This window comes from Tenrec ecaudatus (genome assembly GCF_050624435.1).
Source record: "Tenrec ecaudatus isolate mTenEca1 chromosome 1 unlocalized genomic scaffold, mTenEca1.hap1 SUPER_1_unloc_14, whole genome shotgun sequence".
Classification (NCBI taxonomy): Eukaryota; Metazoa; Chordata; class Mammalia; order Afrosoricida; family Tenrecidae; genus Tenrec; species Tenrec ecaudatus.
In genome coordinates this window covers 763,794-775,794 of record NW_027457554.1, presented here as the reverse complement: position 1 = coordinate 775,794, position 12,001 = coordinate 763,794, and the positions used below count along the sequence as shown (strand labels likewise).

Below are 12,001 nucleotides of genomic sequence, written 5' to 3'. Positions count from 1 at the left end.
GGTGGAGAACCGCTACTGTAAGGATTTAAAGTCTCAAAACCCCAAAGGGGCAGTTCTTTGTCCTATTGGGCCGGTATGAGTGGGAGTCAATAAAATGGTAGTTAGGTTTTTATCTGCTTCAGTATCAGATTTGGTGGCAATCTCAGTCATCCTGCATTGTGGTCTGGTTTGACCTCTGGTAGATCTGTGGGAAATGACTGCCCTGGTTTGAGGTGAGGGCCACGGTGCTTCAGTGGTAGATCTCTCATCGTCTTTCACCGGGAAGACCCGGGTTCGATTTGCAGCCAATGTGCCCCAGACTGTCAGTGAAAGTTTGTGTGTTGCTATGACACTTAGCAGGCTTCAGTGATGCTTCCAGACTGAAATAGAATAAGGACGAAAGACCTGATAATCTCCATCCACACATCGACCTATGGCCCACCACGGTTGGCTTCCCCTCCCAGCCCTGGTAATAGCACAGACTGGCATAGTTTGCTCCGCTTCCCATGAGGTGCCCATGAGAGGCTGACTCGACAACCATGGTCAAGATCAACAGCTTGAACTCTTTTCTGGGTCTACAGAAACAAGAACAATCTTCTAAAATGAGTTCGCATTGCTATTTGGGACTGGGAGAATGCCTTTGTGACAAGGATTGTGCTCTGGATTCCAAAGGCGACTTTTAAACACAGCCACATAGCAACTCCGGAAACTGCCATAGTAGAAGCCATGTTTAAAAAAAAAAAAAACGTTCTACTGACTTGCTCAAAGGAGGCCAGAGGTGGATGGGGGTGGGGTGGGGTGGGGAGGGAGACTCCTCTAAAAATGAACAAATTTGTTTCCTTACATATTTGTCATGTCTTTTGGTCCTGAAAGATAGGCGGGGAAAAGCAGACGAGAAGAGGAAACGGCGACTGACAGTCATCTTGTTGGTGTTCCCACAGCATCCCCTCCTTAGGCACTTGCTGCCATCTCATCCAACTCCACTCAGTATATTTTCAGCCAGCAATGATGCATAAATGTCTGTGTACTCCAGTTTTATTGTAGTCGGGCAGCGTTTATGGGTTTGACTTTCAATTCAGCATGGCAGGACGTCTAGAAGCAATTATAACCAGCACCTCCTATGTCTGTGCGGTGGGCAGGCAGTGACGGATCCCCAGCTTCTGGAACACTAGTGCCCCCTCCCAGCTCAGGATAATGATGGTGACACTCGGCCTCCTTGTTGTCTGGGGGAGCTCTAGGAGCTCTAGGAGCTCTCCTCTGAAACATCATATTATTGGCATTTCTTTGAGTGAACACATCAAATTAGTGACTGTAAAGGAAGGCGTAGGAGATGATTATTGGTGACAAGAAAAGCCTCAACCACCTCCAGAGAGCATGTCTCCTAAGTGCAAAGTATGGAGAGGGAGGAAACAATTGACCACAAATGGAATAGGCTCTGAGTCTCGCCACACAATGTATGTGCGTGGTCACTGAGGCGCCAACATTATGGCTGGAGGACGGATATGGTTTGGGTAGCCGTGATTGCCATCCAGAACGTGCCGTGCTATTGTGAAAAATGATTTTTTATTCTGAGCAAATCTCTGCTTCCACTTGCTTTAATGCTTCGCCAGAGAGCCAGGGACTCTGGGAGGGGTGGGGACACACAGGGCTGGGCTGACCTCAGGAACTCATGTGTAAAGGGCTTTTTCTCACTTGGAAGCAGGCTGGGTTCACAGCCGTTCTTTCTGGTAAAGCTTGTTTCTGAACCTTGCCACGTCTGAGTCCGAAGAGGGAAATGAAGGTGACAAATGCTGCGAGGAGCCCTGGGCACATCTTGGCTATGGTCCTGCTTAAGTCTGTTTCATTTGAATCCCAGTTTTACCTTTCCTCCTTTCTGGGTTCCGAAGCATCAGATGGGTGCCAAACGCTTCCACGGACAACACTAAAGCTGAACAAGGTGGAGGCAGATGAAGAGCAACGGGAGGTTGGTGTTTGGGAGACTGAATACTTGGGCTTCCTAGGCCAGGCCAGCTGGTGGTTAGAGCCCTGTTTCATATTCCACTGAAATCCCTAGTGTCCAAGGACCAAGTGGCTCCTAAGTCCAGAATTTCTGTTACATGTCTCACCAAGGAGAAGCTGGGCCAAAATGCATTGAAGAATAAAGCAGGAGCTTGGCTTGTGAATCCACTCTCTGATTCTGAAATTTCAAAGGCTCCGTGCACAGACATTTCAACACTGAAAGCACAGTAGGGAAAATCAAAGACTTGGGCTTCCTCCTTGCCCCTCTTTTAGGGCTTTTATGGTTTTCCAAGGCGCCTCCCAGAGCCGAGTGTTGTATAGGTCATGTTTAAAAATGTCGTAGTTCTGAGGGACTTGCTGTTCTGCTTTCTTTGGCAAGGAGACCTGGTTTCTTGTCTTGTGGCCAAACACAGAGCACAGATGTCTGTGGGCCCCCTCCCTTTCCCCTGACCTTTGCTCTCTTCTCTGGATACCCTACTGACCTGTTCTCCCTTACAAGATCTGAACTGCTCACACACTTCGTTAAATTCTCATCCTAGCGAGAAGCATCTGAGCATCTTATTAGAGCCTGTATGAGTTCTGTTCTGGATGCCTATTTGTGTAACTTCAGGTCTCTGGCATGGAAACGTCCCATGCCCACAGACCCACACAGGTAATATAAACTCCAACAGTAGTTTAAGGTTTAAGGTGGTCACAGGGAACACTGGGGCCCGTGTCTCCTGGTGAACCACACAGGCTGTCTAAAGGGGCTAGTTCCATCTCAATGTAGCCATGCAGGAATGTAGACCGGTTAGGTAGCAAGACAAGGGGTTGTTCCTCTCCATGCTTAGGGGGCCCCCTACGGGAGGTTGGAAGCCAATGCGGGCTATGCCCAAGCCAGGAGAGCTTAATTGACGCCTCCCGGCTGAAAGCCCTTAAAAGGCTGGAATCTGGCGACCACCACCCCTTCCCTTCAGCTGCTTCTCTGCCTTCCACTCAGCAGGGCTGGGTGTGCAGTGTCATGAGGGTGGCTGTGTTCAGTTTAGTGTAACGCCGGAACCTTCTTCTCTCATGTATATAAACCCACTCGGATTACCAACCAGGCTTTGGTGTGAATTTCTTTCCAGTGTGTAGCCAAGGACCGAGACATTTCCCACCCGAGAAACCTAACAGACCCAGACTTACAATAAACCCATATTTTTATTTATAAGGCAAGAGGTGACCAGGTCTAGACAATAATGGTGAAGAGGGCCCTGGGTTTGAGAAAGATTCTGAAGTAGAATCCATAACCCTTAGAAATGTATTGGCCCTAGGGGAGGGGCAAAGAGGGCTGGATTGAGAAAGTCTCTGGCATCCAGTTCTGACTTGACTTCAGGATCCTGAATCCTTCAGGGCCATGACCTTGCCCTCCACCCAGACCTTCCAATAGCCATCTTCTCAGAGCCTTGTTAAGTTCTCATAATACATTACACCTGCCATCCTGTGAGCAGCTACCAAACCCAGGCACTTTTTTCAAAGACAAGCTCGCTCTCTCTACCCCTAAGAGCAGGTAGTTTGGAGATGATGGATATGAGATACCACAGAAGACAAATCTGTTATCTTCCATGGTGCACAAAACATGCTGTCACAACCAGGACTCGTGACAATCCCGCAGTTTCCTAAATTGCTTCACTGCTACTTTTTAATTAAGCCTCATTAGATTGTCATATATTGATAAGAGGGATGACCCTGAGTTAGATGCATAAATTAAAGCTTTCCTAATCCTGTGCTTTTATATAAATGTGTTAATAATTTTTGTCATTAGTGAGAATAATGGAGGGATGGAGCAATACCAAATGGAGTTTGACAAAGTGTTGGTGTTTGCTGCTGCAAACGTGGTGCATGTCAGATACAATCCATCACCCAGTGAGTCTGCAATTAACACCAAGGGACAAAGGTAGGATTCCCTGTAATAAATAGCCTTTCTCCCAGATGCTAATGGGGACCCAGCAGGACCCAATGTTGTGTTGTCGCAGTTGTACACGGGCCCGTAGAGGAGACAGAGCTGGTGTTTGAAACGAGTCTTGTTTGCCCCCAGTTGGAGCTCATCCACCCCAGGACGGTCTTATCCACTGCCAGGGACTCGCAGCTCCCCCTCCACAGGATGCAGCCAGCTCTCCAGCTCCCAGATGCTCCCCCGTATGCAGAGCCTGGGACAGGACGTGGGGTGAGCAGTGGGCACGGGGCAACCTGGGGTACCATCCAACCTGGCCCAGGGCATGCACAATCCCACCTTGCAGGCCTTGTGGAGCGTGGCCTCTTTCCTCCTACAGTTGGCCCTCATCTTGCCCCAGAACTGCTGCAGTTCCTGTAGCCTCGCCTGGAAGGTCTCTGAGGCCCAGTGGCCCCCCTGCAGGCCCCTCTGTCCCTCCTGCAGCCACAGTGGGCACACAGACCTCCTCCAGCCACCAGCCTTGTGGGTGTTGGTTCTGGGCACTAGCTTGTAAGCTTCGTTCCCCCCTCTAGGTAATGGGCACAACAATGGATTTTTTTGTTTCAAGGAGAGAAACCATATACAGTCCTGAGAGGGGCCCAACTTTTCTAGATGGGAATAGAGACACTTTAAAAAGAAGGAAAAAAAAGGATTGACCTCCAGTCCCTTCACCGGCAGGGACAATTGCTCTGGTCTCACTGTGTCCCGTAAAAACATCATGTCAAAATGTTCTCTTTTAAATTATGGACATCACTGCATTATAGTTACGACAGCCAAAGGTGGAAGACGCCTTTGAGTCCGTGGACAGATGGATGGACCAAGTCAGTGAGTTCGAGTTCTAGAACGGAGTGGTGTCCTTTCATTAAAATAGGGGGATAAATGTCAGGTCACAAATTAACCTTGAAAAGACATGCTGGGAATGAAATAAATAAAATTCCCAACTCACTGCCATCCAGTCAACTCTGACTCATGGTAACCCGAAAGGGCAGAGTGGAACTGCCCCACAGGTTCCGGGGATGGTAACTCTTTTGCAGACATAGAAAGCTTCATCTTTCTCACAAGGCGCAGCTGGTGGACTTGAACTGCAGGTCTTACAGATCACAGTCCAATTTGTAACCACTACGCCAGCAGGGCTGCTGGTAATGACATAAGCCAGACACAAAAGAACAGGTGTAGGACCGAGCCAAGTAGAGAAAGGGTGAGCACAGGGAAAGGCACAGAGGCAGGCAGATCGGAGATAGAGGGGTTTCTCGGTGGCACCCTTGGGCGGGTTAGTGCCCTGTGACCCCGCTACCCATTTATTTATTATTATTATTACTTTTCGTTTCCTCGCCTCTTTTTATCTGTCTACCATGTGTATCCCTGAATTTGGTCTGGTCCCTGCCATATTACCTGGTCCTCACCCCAGGAATGTTCATACAGTAGCTTTTCCCCTATGTCCCTTTTGCATTTTTTTAAAGCTTACATCCGTGGACACAGTGTGTGCTTGTCCTTTTGTGCTTGGTTTACTTCGCTTAGCATGTTTTCCTCCAGTTCTTCCCATGCAGTGATGTGCTTCATACGTTCATCACTAATTTTTAGCGATGCGTAGTACTCCATTGTATGTATGTACCACAGTTTTTTCCCCCCACTGAAAAAGAAATCTTTATTCTGATCCCACCAGCTGTACCATCTGTTATGCGCCTTCCTCCTTGGCAATCCGGTTTTTCTTGAGTGGTCCCATGAAAGCTTTTTTCTCTTCCACGGTCTGGAAATGGCCATGGCACAACTTGGAGGTGGTGTCGATGAACTTGAGGTCGATCTTCTCCAGGGCACGGCGCTTTGTCTGCACCAGCAGGGACTTGTGCAGAGTCAGCACTCGCTTCTTGGTGCCCACCATGCAGCCCTTGAGAATGACAAACTCATTGATCACTTCCCTGTAGTGGACAAAGTCGCCCAGGGGGTTGATGCTCTTGTTAGAGAGATCATAATCGGTGGAGGCGTTGTTCTTGATAAGCTTACCGTCCTTGACGAGGTAGTCCTGGCAATTCTTATAGATCTTCTTGTTGATCTCTGTGCAGTGGTGGTAGCCTTTCTGCCCAGCGCGGGCCATCGAGAAGGCCACACGGGCGGGATGCCAGGCCCCGATACAAGCCACCTTGCGCAACCCTCGGTGGGTCTTTCGGGGCAGCTTCTTGGTGTGCCAACAACTGTTGACCCCTTTGTAGCCTTTGCCCTTGGTCACCACCGTGATGTCGACCATTTCATCCTGCGCGAACACCTGGTTCACTGGCACCAGCTTCTCCCGGGCCCAGTCCAGCTTCTCAGCCACTGAGCCCCTGTTCTCCTGCATCTCCGTCAGGTGCGCCTTCTCCTGGCGCAGGAGGAGCAGGCGCGTCTGTGTGTGGGCGATGGCGCGCATGACCGGGCAGGACTTCTTCATGCTGCTAACGTCTTTCTCGAGTTGCTTCTTACCCTTGTCATCCTGCCACTTCTTGCAGTACTTGGTGAAAGCCTTCTTCTTCGACTTGTGCCAGTTCTTGTAGAACCTCCGCTTGCTCTCATCGTCACTGATGTGTTCCGCAAAGACTGTCTTGAAGGTCCGGAGGCCGCGAGGTGTCTCCACATAGCCCAGGATACCCACCTCCACCATGGGAGGGGTCTCCATGATGGTCACGGCTTCCACCACTTCCTTCTTGTTCACCTTGGAGCCTGGTTTGTCGACCTCGCGCACAATGTGGGTCATGCCGGCCTTGTAGCCCAGGAAGGCCTTCAGGTGGACCGGCTTGGAGGCGTCATCCTTGGGGAAACTCTTCACCTTCCCGCCGTGCCAGCTGCTGTGCTTCCGAGGCAGGAAGCCCAGAGACCCATGCTGGGGCGCCAAGAACTTCCGGTGTGAGATTACATCGTTGATCCCCGCTGGTAGAGGTACCCCAGGTTTTTAATCCAATTGTCAGGTGTTGGAAATTTGGGTTGTTTCCAATTCCTTGCAATTGTGAACTGTGCCAATGAACTTTGGAGCACAGATGTCTGACCTTGGTTTGTTTCTTGCCCTGTAAGGGGGGGGGGTTTGCTGGGTCATATGGTAACTCTATTTCCATCTGTTTTAGATATCACCAGTAGACCTCTTTCTTACTCACTTATGAGTCTCCCTGGATTTGTTTCACGGATGATGTTTCTGGGTCATTGTGTGGTCGTGGTCTCTTTTAAGACTTGATCGATGTTTTCTTTACATTGTTTGTCCTGAAGGTCTCTTTTGTACCCTAAAACAAGGAGTCAAGGAGATGCATGGGACTTGATTGCTGAAGGGGGGCAGGAGTGAAGAAATGGACCCAAAGGGTGTCCATACCACTTCTGGGCTCTGGTCTGGAGCTGTTGTCCATAAACTTTTGGCACCTGTGGCCGAGGTTGCGGGCTGACCCCAGGCTTCTCTGGCAGAGGAGGGCTGCCTTCTGCTCCGGGATATGGGGGATGTCCGGAGGCTGAGGAAGGTGATCAGGTTGTGCTCAAGAGGCCCTTGGCATGGGAGTATACTGGCTCAGTTCTTCCTCTGCAGGGTCCCACAGAAGAGGTCCCTTGGCCTGGCCCCGATGCTAGACCCTGTGGCATACCTGCCCCTGAACTTGGAGGAGGCCCATCTCCTGCTCCAAGGCCTCGTGTCTGTGCAGCAGCCTCTCCATGCTCTCCAGATCCTTCCCAATGTCCAGGACTCTAGCAAGGGCACCCTGTGGAGGACGGGCACATTACAGGCTTGGCCTCTGCCCTTCTGCCCAGGGTTCTCTTCGATCCTTTCTTCCTGGCTGGTCTTGGCCTTGGCCTCAGGCAGTTGACAGTGTCTGATTAGTGTCTGCACAGTGACACTGCGGGTGTTGGGGACAAGGCTGCTGGATGGAAAACCAGTACCTAGCAGGGGTCCCCGGTCTTCCTGTCAATTCCCTTCCTGCCTCCCTTCCATGGGATCTCTGTCTCATAGGCCAGGTTTCTGAAACCGCATCAGCTTCTCTTTGTGGTCCCCATGAGGAACAGGCTATTCCAGCTGCTGGCCCCACCCCTGGATCCAGTCGCTGTCCTGTGTGATGATGGGGACATGAGTGCCCTGATGTTCATACTGCCTTGGGCCCAAGCGGTGAACCTGTCTCCCCCTCGGGCTGTGCCAAGGAGTGAAATGCTGACCAAGCTCAGGGACAGCACAATAATTTTTCTTTCACCCAAGATGACAGGGCCCATGCGCATCATTCTTCTGATCTAGGAAGTGGCTGGGCAGGGTCCATGGGTGGGTTCTCATGTGGAGGGTGCCCCTCACCCACCACTGGGGCCCTGTCTACCCTGCCCATCAGGATGACAGTTGTCCACACGGGTCTGAGAATCAAGGGCCCTGGGCTCCAGTCCTAGCTTTGCCCCTGGAAAAGCCATTAAACTCTCCACATCCCGTTCCACAGCAGGCCGCCCCTTGGACCCTAGTGGGGCTGAAGGTCACTTGTAAAGGTAAAATGGGGTTCAGCTGAGGTGCCCTCTGACCTGGCTCGCAGCGCTGAGAAAGCCGGCAGTAATCAGAGAGGTGTGAAGCTTGTTTCGCTGACCTTCTCCCAGGGCTTCCACTCAAGCCGGCCGATCACGTATCGTGTCCAGCAGGCCCTGAACCCAGGGGCCTGGCAGCACCCTGGCCTGCTCTCTCAGCACAGCCTCCTGCGTAGTGGGAGGTGGGAGGTGGACCCAGCCCAGAGTACCGAGTGTACCCCTGCTGGGGCTGGCTCACAGCCCATAGCCCTCACTATAAGTCCCGGGGGCCACCCCTCAGCTCTGCAGTTGAGTGTTGGCCAGGCTCCTAGGCAGAAGGAAGCAGGGGCCATGTGATATGGGCAGATCCAAATGCCCTCTGTGGTCCCCAGAGTGTGGCCTAACCCATCCCCATGCGCTTCTGGGTGCTTGGGCACCTCGGCTTGGTCACCAGCCCTGGATTGGAGCCCCTGGCTCCTTGGTAAACCCTCACCCACCAGCACAGGTTCGATGTGCATACACACCTCACCCGTGTGCCCCCAACAGTCTGGATACCGCGGCCTTATCAGGGTCACGCCCATGACCGTCCGGCCATCACCTCCCTTTCCTGTGTGCTCAGCACCTCTGGAAGGTTCCATGCTTCTGGATCAGCCGCTCCACCTCTTCCACAGAGCCCTCCAGGGCACTGGCTTCCTGGAAGACCTGGGGCAGCCATGGAGGTGACACAGAGGTGGGGGGGGGATTGGGGGCACAGATGGTGGTTCAAAGGGAACCCTAGACAGCAACATCTGCCAGAACCTTGGTTTACAGCCTGGGCTCTCTGGGGGTGCATCAAGGGGCCTGCGGCTGGGGGTGGGGAGGTGGGTGCTGAGCAGGAGGGGAAGGAACCTGAGGAAGAATAGCACTCCAACCTGGAGGCCGTTAGGAACATCCCAACTTCTGACGAGGTGGGGAGGAGCCCCATCAATTTCCAACGAAACCGCGTAGGGCTTGGCTGGCAAGGGCCAGGTGTGGGGAGGAGATGGCCCTGAGTGACCTGAGGCTCAGGTGTCCCCTTGGCCACTTGGGAAGACACACTATCTAGCTCCGTATCAGAATAGCAGCCAGTGATCCAGGAAGCAAGGGGGATTGGGGTGGTACTACAGGAAGACTGGAGGTCCTGGGGTCAGTGTGTCTGTGTGTGGTGAGGGGAGCTGTCTCCTGGGCCTGCAGGATCTTGTCCAGATGCCACACTGTCTGAGGAAGAGCTGCTTGTGGTGCATGGCCTGCCGTCTCCCTTGATTCCGTTCCCAGGCCTGAAAGACCTGCTCCCAAGCATCCTGCAGGGCGTATAGCCTTTCCTGGACCTGGGCCTGGGCATGGACATAACCGAAGGTGGTGCTGAGGGAAGCTCCAGAGAAAAGGTGCCTGACTGTCCAACCCAAGGGGAGGGTATTGTTTGTGTTTCCTCAGGGAAAGAGGGACCAGATATAAAGCCAGTGCCACATGAATGCAGTGTGCCCACACGGAGTGGGGAGCCAGTGGAGGGGCCTGAAGGCTGGGCTCCCATACCAGCTATGTGGACAACTGCCCCTGCACCCAGAAGGATTTACTTCAGAGGACAGCACTGAAGCTGCATCTAGGATAGAGGGGCATGTTTGATCAGAGCAAATGGGAGCAAAGAAGTGGGAGGAAGAGAGAGTGGAGCACATCCTGGCCCATCAGGCCTGGAGGACTATATCCCGGCTCTGAACAGCCAATGGACAGAGTGGACAATGTGGCTGTTCCCACTACGAGACACACTGTAGATTGATGGCCCAGGGTCCAAGGGGGACAACACTGGAGACTCAGGGTTAGAACTGGCCCAGACTGTTCCTATGGCACTGAGGCAAACCACTAAAAGTGTGTGGCAGAGCAACCGTCGGAGCAGAGCAGGGAGCCCCTGAGGTAGTACAAAGGACAGACTCTGGGGCCAAAGCATGGTACCCCATTGGACCTGACTGAAGGACACACCTAGAGATTAAAAATCAGACCTTTATCTATGTATAGGTTTTTGTTTCTTTAAAAATTTTTTCTTTTATTTTATTCTTAAAAAAGCATTTTATTAGGGACTCATACAACTCTTATCACAATACATACTTACATCTGTTGTATAAAGCACATCTGTACATTCTTTGCCCTCATCATTTTCAAAGCATTTGCCTTCCAAAATTAATTTACTCTTCTATGGGTAATTGGTTTCCTTTTTGTTGTCATTGCTGTGTTCTCACTCATTGCCTATCTTGCAATGACTTGATTTTTGGTGCATATTATTATCTCTACAGACCTATCTAGATACGATAGACTGCATGGATAGTTTTGAGGAGAAAACAAGTGGACCAACAGTTCCGGGGGAATAGGGGAGTGGGAGAGAAGGGGGCAAAGGGGTAGTGCTGACCAACCCAGGGACAGGGGAGCAATAAGTTATCCAAAATCTGTAGCAAGGAGGGTGTGAGTGGTCTGGTAGGGATTCAGCAAGGGCAAGGTAACCGAGAGAAATTACTGAAACCCAAATGAAGGCTGAGCATGATAGTGGGACAAGAGGAAAGTAAAAGGAAATAGAGGAGAGAACTAGGTGACAAAGGGTATTTATAGAGGTCCAAAGACTGGAATGTACATATGTAAATATATTTATATAAGTGTAGGGAAACAGATCTATGTGCATATATTTATAGGTTTAGTACTAAGGCAGCAGATGGACATTGGGCCTCCACTCAAGCACTTACTCAATGCAAGAACACGTTGTTCTATTAAATTGGCATTCCAGGATTCACACCTTCCCGACACGATTGCTGAAGAAAAATGTGTGCATAAGCAAATGTGGTGAAGGAAGTTGACAGTGCCAGGCTATCAAAAGATATAGCGTCTGGGGTGTTAAAGGCTTGAAGATAAATAAGCGGCCATCTAGCTGAGAAGTATCAAAGCACACATGGAAGAAGAACACCAGCCTGGCTGACCACGAGGTGTAGAAGGGACCAGTTATCAGACATCAAAGAACTAAAAATCGTATCAGTGGGTGCCCACCTTCCTGATACGATCAGTGAAGACAAACGTGTGCATAAGCAAATGTGGTGAAGAAAGCTGATGGTGCCTGGCTGTCAAAAGATATAGCATCTGGGATCTTTAAGGCTCAAAGATAAACAAGTGGCCACCTAGTTCAGAAGCAACAAAGCCCACATGGAAGAAACACACCAGCCTGTGTGACCACGAGCTGTCGAAGGGATCATGAGGTATCAAGAATCAAAGAACAAAAAATCATATCATTGAAAATGTGGGTGAGTGCAGAGTGGAGACTCAAAGCCCATTGGTAGCCAGCCAGACACCCTTTACTGAAGGGTTGTGGGGAGGAGATGAGCCAGTCAGGGTGCAGGGTAGCAACGACGAAACATATAACTTTCCTCTAGTTCTAAAATGCTTCCTCCCCCACTCTCATGATCCCAATTCTACCTTACAAATCTGGCTAGATAAGAGGGTGTACATAGGTACAGATAGGAACTGGAAACACAGGGAACGCAGGACAGATGACTCCTTCAGGACCAGTGGTGAGAGTGGCGATGCCTGGAGGGTGGAGAGAATGTG

The 12,001-nt window shown here is 51.0% G+C and overlaps 1 pseudogene; it reads right to left on the bottom strand.

The window, feature by feature from the left end:
- Positions 1 to 5,603: 5,603 nt before the first annotated feature.
- The window catches only part of LOC142435765 (large ribosomal subunit protein uL3 pseudogene), a 136,289-nt pseudogene continuing 129,891 nt past the window's right edge, over positions 5,604 to 12,001 (bottom strand).